General features: G+C 38.2%; 1 long non-coding RNA gene across 1 annotated transcript; it reads right to left on the reverse strand.

The window, feature by feature from the left end:
* Window positions 1-2,053: 2,053 nt before the first annotated feature.
* On the reverse strand, window positions 2,054-3,202 carry LOC138903583 (uncharacterized). Its single transcript, XR_011412954.1, has 2 exons — window positions 3,127-3,202; window positions 2,054-2,882 (listed from the first exon to the last, which is right to left on the reverse strand). It is a non-coding gene; the product is annotated as an uncharacterized lncRNA (long non-coding RNA).
* Window positions 3,203-14,303: the final 11,101 nt, after the last annotated feature.

A 14,303-nucleotide genomic window follows, 5' to 3' on the forward strand; every position in this document is an offset into this window, starting at 1 on the left:
GCACGTCCAACTCCGGAAAAAATTATTTTTCGCGTCGGAGAAGGTGTATTTATTTGGTCCCGACCCTATTTGGTGTATATACATAGAAAAATAGTATTTTGAGAACTTTTGACATAATTTAGACCTAAGGAAGCTAAGGAGAAGAGGGAGGAGCAAGAGCATAAGGATTTCACCATTCATCCTTACTCAAGACAAGGGTTTGGATGTTTTATGTTTTCATTTAACTTAAACTTAATTGTGATGAATTTCTCCATATCCATAGAGTAATTCTTCCTTAGGGATTGATGAATTTGGTGTTTTGAGAATTGTTTGTGGATATTAACTCTAGTTTTATGTATTGAAGCGTTTTGAGTATTATTTTTTTGCATATATATTCACTTGTTTATGTAATCTAAAGAGACATAATTTGTGATGTTTTGTATTATCTTATTGGTTGAATTCATTGATTCTTGTTAGTAATCAAAAGAGGCTAGTTGAATTAATATTTAGACCTAGTTAGGAGGATAATCGAAAGAGGTTCTCCTAAGAATCAATCCACTACGAATTCTTGCATATCTTCACCAAGCTTAACTTAGTTCATATCGTAAGGTTGAGACTTAATCGAAAGAGGAGTTTCTACTGAATGTTTGAACATGATAGAGTGAATTCAAGAGACTCACTTGAACCATAGAAGTGAAGTAACTAGAGTTAATTCCTAAACAAGTATCTTACACCTATCCAATCAACCCCTATTCTCTCCTCTTGATATCTTCTTGCTTACTTTTGTTGCAATTGTCATTAGCCAATAGTTAGACTTTTAGTTAATATTAGTTTTAATTCACACAAATCTAAATTGTTGATCATCTTGAATAGCAATAAAGCTGTAAACTACGAAAATACTGTTTAACTCCAATCCCTGTGGATACGATATTTTCTATATTATATTTGACCAGCGAGCATAATTTTGTGTTGTGTTTTTAGCTCGTCATAGCTAAATCATGTATTGCTATTGCATTTGTTTAAAGATTCTCATCTATTAAAACATCCAAATCTAAGTATCCAACTAGATCAAAACCATCCAAATCTGGGTTTGTTCAACAATAGCTAAGATTCACATAAACTTGTTGATACATATAATATGATATTAAAATGACATAACAAACAGATTAAATAACTATTACCATTAATTTAAAATATTAACTGTTAAGGTACAATTAAATTGACTTACAAATGCCATATTATAACCCTAAATGAAGTTACCACCTAAGTCATACTATGACATCCAACTGTCACCACCAACCTAGCAATAAAAGAATAGTAGTAAATGTACTGGCAGAAGCCATAAATTACATCACCAACAAAAATTTTTTGACAAAAAACTAAGTCCCAAACCATTACTCCAAAAGCCTACTTCTCATTACTCTAACATAGTACTCTTCTTTCCCTTTCTTGCCTGCAGTTTTTTTTTTCCTGAGTTTGCATCTCCAGCTAGTTGCTAGTTACAACCTCTTTTCCTTTTCATGCGAGTCCTCTTGGTGAGCAGGGCAGATTTGAAGGCTCATTCACATAAGTTGAACCACCTTTAAGGTGATAACTCTTGTCACAGATGAAAGACTTCGTTCTTGTCTCACTTGAAGCCTTGTCCTTGTCTCTGAAATAACTTTTGGCCTTACAGCAAGGTCTTCTTCATCTATATATTTTGGAGGTAAAGGTCTCCTACTAGTAACATCTCGGAGATTTGAAATGCTATACAAAACAGTTGGGGTAGGAATGAACACAAGTGGACTGCTGGAGGCTTGACTATTTTGAGATTGTTGGGAACTTGATAATGGTATTTATTCATCAATGTCTTCATAATCTACAGTACTTTTCCTTTTCATTATCTTCTTTTCTTTAGATTGAGTATTAGATGGCTGTCATAAATAAATAACAAATTATTAGATAATAGAAAGTCTACTGTTAAAGACTAATAAGAGTAACAATCACCTTAGTACACCCTCTTGCATTATGATTTGATTCTCCACAGTTGCTGCAGTTCATGGTTCTCCCTTTCCTTGAAGCAGACCATTCACCCTGTCTCTTACTTGCCTAATCTTTTTGCCTATTTCTCTTCACCTTAGGCCTGCCAGCTAACTTCACCAAATGTGGTGGTTCCATGGCCTGTGATGGGTCTATTTTCTAGAATTTCTCACCCCTAACATGCTGCAACTTATGTGAATAAGTCTTTAGAGCAGCCTTTTTGCTATACTACCAATGCATTTGCTCCAGAGGGTCATTCCTCTTGTATATCACTGCTCTGATTGTGTGAGGATATGGTATTCATGAGAGTTGCTATTTCCTGCAACTGCATTGCTTCACTTCCATTTTGACAGTATGTTTATCTGCTCCTTCTCTAATTTCATAACCAACAACTCCATTAAAGTGAACCAGACATGTGTGAGTAATCTTCAAATAATCATCATACAATTTCATGCTTTGTGGACTGAAGTCATGAGTCCATGACTTCACTTAATCTTCATGTTCTCTCAACAATGTCATAAACTTAACTCTAATGTCTTCCAGCATCCCGATTATTGGTTTATACCTTGCATCCAAGATCCATGCATTGAATGACTTTGTGAAGTTATTGTCCACTGCCATGTTCTTGCATACAATGTCAAAATAAGCTCTACTTCATGACTGGACAGGATAATGTAGCAAATCTCTCCCAGCATCTTCATCCATATCCCCCATATTCTTCAATTGGTCTTGAAAATCCTCCTCATAAGTGCCCCATGCACACCACCATAGAAGCTCTTCATCTTCCCAGATCTCCATCTATTACACCAGTTAGCCTCAATGTGTCTAACACATTATCTATGATTAGCTTCAGAAAGTGATGTTCTCTTTTCCCCAATCAGACCCTACAAGTCATGAGCATACAGAAAAGAAAAAGTTTAAACTATAAAAAATAGAAAGTTTACTTTCTATAAAAAACAGAAAATAACTGAAATGAACTATACTACTAAACTATGAAAAAACAGAAAGTTTGCTGAAATAGACTATAAAAAATAAAAAACTACCGAAATGAACTAAACTACTAAACTATGAAAAAATAGAAAGTTTACTGAAATAAACTATAAAAAAACAAAAACAACTGAAAAGTACCTTTTGCATGTCTGAGATGAAAGTGTATCCTTCTCCATTCTGTAGGTATAATGACCCTTTTAGCAATCACAAAAACTAGTTCAAGTTCTCTTTGTTTCTTTGTCCATTGCCCATGTTATAGGATGAAAATGGTTTATTGAGTCTTGACCAACAACAACTAGAAGTTGTCCTTTAGCTTTTTTCTTAAGAAATGCCTCATCCAATCCAATGAAAAGCCTCAAACCAGCCTTAAAACCCATCTTCTGTGCATTGAAACAGATATACATTCTTAAAAATCTCCTCTTACCTTCAGCTAATGCATCTTTTGACAAGTTAATAACAATATCACTTCAAGGATTACTAATCTTTAACTCATTGGCATATGCCTCTAGCCTATTATACTCATCTTTAAAGCTTGCTTGCAGCTTATTAAGAATCAATGCTTTTTCCCTTTTGCATTTTCCATAACTAACATTCAGCTCAAATGCATCTTTCAGCTCAGCCCTCATCTTTTTCACTTTATATTTTGGATTATTTTGTAACTTTTTCTTAAAATAATATGCAATAGTACAATAGTCAACAATACCATTATCATACGCAATATAGTAGTCATTATGTGGGTTTAAGGTCTTGATTCTTACCCCTGGACAGTTCCCATCTTTAGATATTAAACAAACAAATAGGCAGCTAGTTTGACACTCATACCTAAGCCTTGTTGTATTACTATTTTTATGAATTGTCTCTTTCTTATTTACCATAGCATAGAGTTTCAGACACTTCCTAGCTTCAGAGATGTCCTTGAAGGTCATACTCTTATCTAGTTCCTTATAATCAAGGAGTTGATCAGTAATGCTCATGTTTCTTTGAGTTGCAATAGTATCTAATTCTTCAGAATCATATTCTGAAGACTCAGAATCATACTCATCACTATCCTCACCATCAATTGAGCTACAGTCAGTAGCAGCCTCACTACAACCTAATCATATTGAGTAATATTAGGTACTTTGACTTACATATCACATTCCTCAACATCAAACCAATTAATAACATTATAATCAGTATCAACCATTTCTAACAGGCATCTAATACTACTATCCCTTTCAACTTCATAGTAGCTACCAGAAGGGGCAGAAACTATAAGTAGCTGAACACCAATAGACCCTAATTCATTGCAAAACTCATCTACAATGTCTTTATAGGAAAGATGGTCAGAATCATAACTTGTCCAAGTGTGCAATAGGTTCTTATCATACTTCACTTGTGGCTCTCTACTCCATTCCCCACCATAGTTGAATATTATGTTCAGATTAACCATATTATTGATATGAAATTAAATAACATAGAGAAATATTAGATCATGAATGATAACAAATTGTAAGAAAGTTGAGCTAAGAAGACTGGCCACAAACTAAACTAAATTAACTCATTATTGATCCATGCATTAAACAATACCATATAAGAATAATAAAACAAAGAAAAACAGATGAAAAACAATAAAGTTCACATAACCTAAATCACCATAACCATAAAACCATCTCTAAAACCCTAAACCAACCAGAGAAAACAGAAAAATGGGACCATCACATCAACCAAAACACTCAATGTGTAAAAGAAATACAAAATTACTAAAATAATAAGATTACCTCACTGTAACGACCCGACCGATCGTTTTGAGAATTTAAGTCCCGATCGGCGGCATAGGTCCTGATCAGCTTTGTATTATGTATATTGATTTGTGTGCGTAGTTGAATTCAGTTAGCGGATGATTCGAAGTCAAATCGGAAGAAGGATGCAAGTTTCGGAAGTTTAAGTCTTAGGATTTTTTACCGTAGTTGGAACTGTGTGAAGATGAATCCGGAATGGAGTTCCACTGATTTTGTTAGCTTCGTTGGGTGATTTTGGACTTAGGAGCGTGTCCGGACTATGAATTTGAGGTCTGTAGCTTATTTAGGCTTGAAATGGCAATTTTGACAGGTAGTGGACTTTTTGATATCGGAGTCGGAATCTGATTCTGAAAGTTGGAGTAGGTCTGTAATGTTGAATATGACTCGTGTAAAAAATTTGGGGTCAATCAGACATGGTTTGATAGGTTTCGGCATCAGTTGTAGAAATTTGAAGTTTCAAGTTCTTTAAGTTTGAATCAGAGAATGATTCATGATTTTAGCGTTGTTTGATGTGGTTTGAGGGCTCGACTAAGTTCGTATGGTGTTTTAAGATTGGTTGGTATGTTTGGTTGAGGTCCCGGGGGCCTCGGGTGTGTTTCAGATGCTTAACGGAGGAAATATTAGACTTACAAAATTTCTGAAGTTTGCTGGTTTCTGGTGTTTTGCACCTGCGGTGGGGGAACCGCAGGTGCGGGGCCGCACGTGCGGATGATTAAGCATAGAAGAGAATTTGTAGGGAGTGGTCAAGGGCCGCAAGTGCGAGGAGAGTTCCGCATTTGTGATGCCCGCAGATGCGCTGGAGAGATCGCAGGAGCAGTGGAGGACCGCAGAAGAGGACATAGGTCCGCAGGTGCGCACACGCAGGTGCGACCTTTTGATCGCAGAAGCGGTCGATGAGTTTTAAGTGAAAACCGCACCTGCGATGGAACTTTCGCAGGTGCGGAACCGAAGATGCGGTTGAAGGCTCGCATAAGCGGTTTGACTGGCAGAAAAAGGGCTAAGTGCGAGGGTTTGATTTCATTCTTCATTTTTGGACTTGAGAGCTCGAAATTTGGCAATTTTTCTAGGGATTTTCAGAGAATGATTTTGGATAATGATTCTTAACTCCTTTATGGTTATATTCCACTAATCTATGATTGATTTCATCATTTAATTTCGGATTTGGATTGAAATTTGGGGAAACGTTGAGAAAAGTTCCTAGGCCGAATTTTTGGATTTTAATCGATATCTTGTTATCGGATTTTGGTACGAGTAAACTCGTGGTTGATTGGATGTTCGTATTTTGTGACTTTTACCCGATTACGAGACGTGGGTCCGAGTCGACTTTTTGGGCCGAATTTTTGATTCTTTGCTAAAGTCGTATATTTATTATTTAAATTAGTTTCTCGTATTTTTATTCATGATATGTAATTGTGTTTGGATAGATTTGGGCCATTTAGAGTCGGATAATCGAGGAAAAGGCATTCTTATTGATTGATTGAGCTTGGTTCGAGATAAGTATCTTGTCTAACTTCATGTGGGAAAACTATCCCTTAGGATTTGAGTCTTCTATGCTAATTGTAGTCCGTGTACGCGAGGTGACGAGTACGTGGTCGGACTTATTTATGAAAAGTTGGCCTTTTAGGGTTCTTAGGTCCTTGTATTCATTGAGTATGCAGTTGTTCTCGTTATGATCACGTTCTTAATTACTAGTTTCACTTCTACCTGCTTTAATTAGAGTTAATTGCTTCATGATCCGCCCTTGTTGCCTATTTGAGTCATATGTGCCCTAACCGAAATTGTTATCTCTTCTGTCTCCATGTTGTCTTTTTCCTAACTACTTATCTTCATTTGAAGTTATAATTATTTCTTCTGTAATTGTTCATCCTTAACTAAGGCTATGATTTTCTTTATTCTGCTTATCCTTAATTGAAGTTGTTGTGTCTCTTTCGTACTTGCCCAACCTTAAAAGAAGTTTAGATATCCTATATCTTAGTTGACTTATCCTTATTGGAATTAATGACTCGTGATATCTCCCTCGTTGTTGAACTGTACTTTGTGGGACTGTTATTACATATTATTTTCTCCCTTGTTGAGTTGTTCTTATTATGACTAGCATGCTCTATTGTGGCTACTCCTTGTGAATTAGTTCCTCCGTTCCTTTGAGTTCTGGAATTTCTGAGTTGATTTATTTGTCGTACCCTTGTATTAGTGTTATTGTTGTTGTTGTACTTGTTATTCTTGCATATTTACTTTGGGACTATGAGGCGGTACCTCGGGAGATCCCCCTGTCTTACATACTTACTTTGGGACTACGAGGCGGTACCTAAGGAGATCCCCCTGTCTTGCATATTTACTTTTGGGACTACGAGGCGGTACCTCGAGAGATCCCTTGTTGAGCATTTACTTTTGGGACTACGAGACAGTATCTCGGGAGTGCCCTTTGTTGACATCTCTTTGTTATGGGGTTGCACGAGGTTTTTTGCCGTGCTATTGTTACTATTGATATCACACATGTGGCGTAACAAGGCGGGATATATATATATATATATATATATATATGTGTGTGTGTGTGTGTGTGTGTGTGTGTGTGTGTGGGTTGCGCATGTGGCAAGACAAGGTAGGAACATAATTATGCACGTGTGGCGAGACAAGACGGGCAATTACTTTACTATTGCACACGTGGCAAGACAAGGCGGGCTATGTCAGAGATTGATTTGTGATGATTTGTGATGGCTTGGGGGCATTCTTGTTGTTGATATTTGTGTAGTGGTACACTTATCTGTGTGAGCTTTGTCTTGTGAAAGTTGTGAGAAAATATTCTACGTGTTGTCCGTTCTTTTCCTTATGGTCACTAGCTGGTATGAACTACGTTAGGACACTTGCACAAGCATACACATAGTTAAGCACTCTTATCGGGTAAGAGGTTTCCTTGATATTGTTGAGTATAGATGCACACCCTTACTTACTTGCCTTCTATGTGAGAATGGCTCTATTTGGCACGCGAGTCGTCAGTGCAGTTATGAGATGTAATAAGGGCATATGATGCTAAGTGTTAGGGTTCAGAGATCCGTGAGTTGTGATTTGTCCGAGGTTCGGTACCTCGTGGAGTTTATTGACTAAAATTTGGTGTAAAATCTGTCGTATTGTTGAGTTGTTACTTGTCCTTTCTTTATCTGTGATTATCGGACTTAAGCTGTGTTTCCGTTCATTCTTCTATGTCATTATTATGATGTTCTGCTGATAGTTGTTGTTTTCCTTCCTTATTGCAATTACCGTATTAATTGCCACTTCGCGTAGTCTTTATGTAGATATCATACTCTGTTGTTTCTATACTTATACTTGTTCAGGTTATTTAATCCAGTAGGTGTCTTGACTGTACCTCATCACTACTCCACTGAGGTTAGTCTTGATATTTACTGGGTACCACCGTCGTATACTCATACTACACTTCTGTACATTTTTTTGTAGATCCAGGTATTTCGAAGTCAGTTGATCATTAGCTAGCTGTGCGGATTGTTGCTGTGGAAACTCAAGATAAATCTGCTGCTGCATTCACAGGCTTCGGAGTCACCTTCCTATTTTGTATTCACACTATTTTACCTATTTCCAAACAGTTGTATTTAGAAATTTGTAGCAATCTTTTTAGAGCTTATGACTTGTACTACCAGTTTTGGGAATTGTAAATTTTATAGAGATTTCTATTTCAAAAGTTGTTAGATGTTATTTAGTATTGTTGTTATTCAGTAAATGTTACGCTTACCTAGTCCCTAAGACTAGGTGTCATCACGATAACCAACGGAGGGGAAATTGGGTCGTGACACTCACATATGGACCATTAGTGAGTAATATTACCCCACATGCAGTAAAGCCAAAATTTGGCCCATAAAGAAAAATTCAAAGTTGCATTAGAATAATCAGAAATTGCAGTAAAAACCATATACAAATCAACCCATACACGAATCCCCAACTAAAATGATAAAATCAAGAAACCCTAAACCCTAAAATCGACGAGATTAAACCTATAAAATAAATGTTAACTTAAGACACATTACTACAAAAATTATAGGCTAACAAGAATGACTCTATCATTTTGGTGGAATTTTAGTACCTTTACACCATAAAAGATTCAAGAATCGGCAGATGGATGGAGTGTCGTTAATATCGGTGGTCTCTTTGATTTGGGTGTAATGAGATAAAAAAAGGCTGTGGAGTCAGACCGGGTCGCGCTTGGGTTCAAATCGGGTGCAAAGATGGGTAACCAAACGATAATATTTTTAACAAAAGGGTCGGGTGTCTTAAGGTTGTGCCACGTGTTCGTTTTGACTGTGTCCATTAATGAGAGGGTAGATTTATCGATAACCCTAACGGCAGGATAAAAAAGATTGAATAGTATAACGGGGGGTACAAATAACTAATATACAATAGTACATGGACAAAAATAGCCCTTTTCCGATTTTTAAATGGAGGTTTGTTGCTGCTTCCTTAGTCTTAGTAAGTTGTGTTATTTGCTTTTTTGGGGAAAAGGTCAGATTTATCCCTGTACTTTAGTAAATTATCCACGTTTATCTCTAATTCTACTATCCATCTAAATATGTCATTACCGTTAAGAAAGTAGATAAAATCACCCCTAACCCTAACTGGTGTCCATGATCCATCAATTAAAATGACACGGTGGATTCCATGTCACTATTTATTTTTCATCAGTAAAAGAAAAATAACTAAACCCATTGTAGCGTTTGATAAAAAAGAAATAGAAGGAATTTAAGAAAAGATTCTGATTTTCATTTCATTGACACCTTACAATGAGCAGAGAATGTCCTTTTAAACTGGACAATGACAATTGTTCCTAAAATAACAACCCAATTGAGGAGACAACACGTGTCCCTCTTCTAGAACCTTTTCCTAAGCCTTCCCTCCTAAGGGCTAAAATGAAAAATGACTAAACTTAAGAGTTTAAAGATACCAACTCTTTTCTAATTACAAAATTTGCTATTAACATAATACTCCTAAGTCTTCTTCTTCAAGAGTGATGATCTCTGATCGTCACATTCCACTCTCCTTCAGCAAGAACCTTGAGGGATTCAAGGTTCGTCAAAATTCGGAAATTGAGATTTTAAGGAGTATTTTTCCCATGTTGCCTCTTCTGGTGATAAATTTGCCCACTGGACCAGCACTTGAGTTGAAGCTCTATTCCCCCTTTTAACTATTTTTTGATCAAGGATGGCTATGGGCTCTGCAAGCATTTGACCCTCCTGGTTTCACACGGGTGGATTTTGTGAGGCAAAATTATGGTTATTAATGGTTTTCTTCAGTTGGGATACATGAAAAACTGGGTGAATGTGGGAACTCAAAGGCAACTTGAGTTTGTACGCCACTGGTCTAATCTTCTGAATAACCTCATAGGGACCAAAGAACTTTGCTGATAACTTCAAATTTCTTCTTACCGCTACTGACACCTACCGGTAAGGCTGCAATTTGAGAAACACCCAATCCCCGATTTCAAATTTCCTGTCAATCCAGTGTCTATCTGCATTTTGCTTCATTTTGACCTGGGCTTTTTCGAGGTTGTCTTTGAGGATTCGAGACATTACCTGTCTGTTCTTAATGATTTGGTCTGCCGAGCTCAATGGAGATTGTGCAATTAGCTCAAAGGTGGGTTGGAGTTGTACCAGAATTCTTCTAAAACCACCCACTTGCTCCATTATGAGGGACGATGACCCGTCATGCATCTTAGTTATGTTTCTAAGAAACAATTCAATCTTTTGGATTGCCCATCGGTTTGTGGATGATATGCCGAGCTCATTTGCAATTGCACCCCAAATCCTTTGAAAAGTTTTTTCCACTGTGTACTTATGAAATGGGATCCCTGTCCGACACAATTGAACTAGGCAATCCATGTAACTTGCAAATGTTGTCTAGAAAGACTTGTGCAATTTGACTGGCTGAATATGGGTATGTAAGTGTGAAGAAATGGGCATATTTGGTATAGCGGTCAATTACTACCAAAATAGAGTCTTTACCCGACGACTTGGGCAAACCATCAATAAAATCCATAGCCACATGCTCCAAGGCCCTTGACGGAATAGGCATTGGTTGCAAGAGACCCGGATATGCAACATTTTCCTCTTTGTTGCGTTGACAAACTTCACAACCTTGGACCTGTGTTTTCACTTCACTAGGCAAGTTAGGCCAGTAAAATAAAGCCTTCAACCTTTGCAACGTAGCTAATACACCTAAGTGTCCTCCCCATGGGGTAGCATGCATATCATTGATTAGCCTTGATCTTAGGTTTCCCTTTTCTCCGACCCAAACTCTGCCACGATACCTAAGGCTATTGTAATGAGATGTTAGGTACTACACTTGGGTCCAACGAGATCTTGGTGAGCAATTCCTGAACTCTTTGGTCATTCTCATAGCTTTCTACCACTTCAGACACCCACTTTGGCTGGGCTATGGATAGTCCAAGACATTCCTCTTCCTCCCCTATTTCAAACCTTCTTGACAAGGCATCTGCTACTAGATTTTCAGCTCCCTTCCTATATTGAATGTCATAGTGCAAACCCAATAACTTAGTGATTCCTTTTTGTTGTAAGGATGTAGTGATCCTTTGGTCCCTCAAGAACTTGAGAGAAAAATGATCCGTTTTGATTACAAAGGGCCTAGGCTGGAGGCAATGACGCCCTTTCTCTACTGCAATTAACAATGCAATGAGCTCATTTTCATAAGTTGAAAGCCCAAGGTGTTTAGGACTTAGGGCCTGACTAAGATAGGCTATCGGTCTGCCTCCTTGGGTCAGGACTGCCCCCACTCCTTTGCCACTGGCATCCACTTCTACTACAAAAGGAGTAGTAAAATTTGGTAAAGAAAGCACAGGAGCTTGACTCATTTCTCGTTTCAGTTCACCAAAGGCAGTAGTGGCTGCTTCATTCCATTAAAAATTCCCCTTTTTGAGAAAACTTGTAAGCGGCTTACTGATAGTAGCAAAATTGCGTATGAATCGCCTGTAGTAGCCCGTAAGTCCAAGGAACCCTCTAAGTTCTTTAATTGTCTTGGGTTGTGGCCAACTAATCATAGATGCCACCTTTGCTTTGTCTGTGCTTACCCGTTCCCCTGAAATGATATGGCTCAAATACTCTACTTGAGCTTGTGCAAACGAACACTTTGACCTCTTAGCCACTAACTGATTTTCTCGTAGCACCTTAAACACTAGTTCCAAATGTTTGAGATGATCCTGGAGTGTTGCACTATAAATTAGAATATCATCAAAAAACACCAAGACAAATTGTCTAAGGTAAGGCCTAAAAATATTGTGCATTAAGGCTTGAAAGGTGGTCGGTACGTTAGTTAGCCCAAAAGGCATAACTCTAAACTCCCATAACCCATGATGGGTTTTAAAAGCCGTCTTATACTCCTCACCCTCCTTCATTCTAATTTAGTGATATCCCGAACAGAGGTCCAATTTAGAGAACAATTTGGCACCATTGAGCTCGTCTAGTAAATATTCTACCACCGGTATTGGATACTTATTCTTCATTGTTGCTTCATTTAGTTTCCTATAATCCACACACATTCGCCAACTTGAATCCTTTTTCTTTACCAAAATAACTGGAGAGGCAAAGGGGGATATACTGGGGGCTACCGTCTGGGCGTCGAGCATTTCAGTCACTATCCTTTCAATGGCATTTTTCTGTTCGAACGAGTACCTATAGGGCTTGAGATTTACGGGCTTGGCCCCAGGCATTAGCTCGATCTGATGGTCACAACTACGATGTGGTGGTAACCCTCGTGACTCATCAAAAATGTCTTCATTTTTGGCCAAAAAGTACTGGACTTCTTTAGGAATGGTCTCCATGCAATGGGCTGGATCATCCTGGGCTAACTCGAAGAGTTGTCCCACGTAACTGCATTGGCCCGTCAACAGCAACCTGTCTATGGTTTTAGTATCAGCTATGGACAGGGCTTGTGACTCTCGATCACCTAATAATGTTAGTCTTTTATTCTCCTTAATGAAAGTAATACTCAAGGGACGAGTATGTAGTAAAACTTGGGCAATTATGTTGAGCCAATCCATTCCTAACACCATATCACAGCCTCCTACTTTCAACAACCCCACTTGAAAGAGAAACTCTTCCTCACCCATTTTTCACTTAAAATTTGGGCTAAATTCGTGACAGTCCAGAATGTGACCGCTAGCAACCTTCACCTTCATGGGCTTTTGAAGCCATTTGACTTGGGCCTTCAAGTTTTTAACCAGTTGTGGATCCACAAAGCTATAGGTGGACCCACTATCAATTAAAATTATCATCATACAGTTCTTTACCCAACCTTGTATTTTGATTGTTTTAGCATTGGATCCCAAGCCCAATACTGCATTGATTGAAACTTCACCCTCTTCTTGGTCATGGGGCTCCAGTTCTTCCCCTATTTCTCTTGCCTCCTCAACAGTCACTTCTTCCTTCTTCTCCTCCCCTGCCATGGTATTTTACGCCTTAGCCTTACATTGGTGGCCTAGGTGGTATTTATCGTGGCAAGTGAAACAAAGGTTTTGGGCTCTCATGGTCTCATAGGAAATATTTTTGGAAGTAGTGGCTCGATTAACAAAAGGTGTTTGGGCTTTTGGTGGCTGTGTGGGAGGGGCATTTCTTTGAGTCATGAAATTGGGTGTTTGACCAGTGGAATTGAACCTTTGGCCCACCGGATTACTCTTGAAAGCACTTTTTGCTGTAAACTTTTTGTACATAGTTTCCACTTTTCTTTCATGAATATTTGCAAGGTCATATACAGCCACCAAGGTACGAGGATTAGCCAATGATACATTATCTTGAATATCCAATGCAAGGCCACTGATGATACACTCAACAAAATACGCCTCATCTAAATTAGGATTTGTTATCCCCATTAAGCACCTTAATTCTTCAAACTTCTTTTGATAACTTTCAACATCGACCACTTGCTGCACTTGTTTAAATTCCCTAATAATTTGAGTTGGCCTAATATTACCGTAGCGTATGCAGACGTCTAGGCAAAACATAGGCCAAGTTTCCCTTCCCCTTTTATCCAACACATAACTATTGAACCACATATCAATTTCATCTTTCAAATTCATAGACACATATGTCATTTTCTCCTCCTCGTCCACTCCATAAAGGTCAAAAAATCTGTTACACCTTCTAATCCATGCCCTTAGATTTTTTTCATCAAACTCAGGAAATGACATTTTAGCTTTGGGTTCTTTATAACGAGATCTGGAAGTGTCCAGCCCGTTGAATGTTTGCATGGTCCCCCCAAATGGTTGGGGTTGGAAAGAACCCAAGGGTACTGAGAAGGCAGAAGTCCCATATCCCGCTGACAACATCGGTTGGTAAGAAAGGGACGGGGTATAAGAGTGAGGCATAGTGGAAGTGTATGAGTAAGGCATTGTGGTGTTATAGGGAACTGACACAGGTGGAAAAGAGGGAAGAGAATACGGAATATGAGATATGGTGTTAAAGAAAGAGGGTGGTGGTGGTAGGCTCAAGTGAGTGGAGGTTAAGGGAAGGGTTTGCACTAATG

The sequence above is a fragment of the Nicotiana tomentosiformis genome, chromosome 1 (genome assembly GCF_000390325.3).
Source record: "Nicotiana tomentosiformis chromosome 1, ASM39032v3, whole genome shotgun sequence".
NCBI lineage: Eukaryota > Viridiplantae > Streptophyta > Magnoliopsida > Solanales > Solanaceae > Nicotiana > Nicotiana tomentosiformis.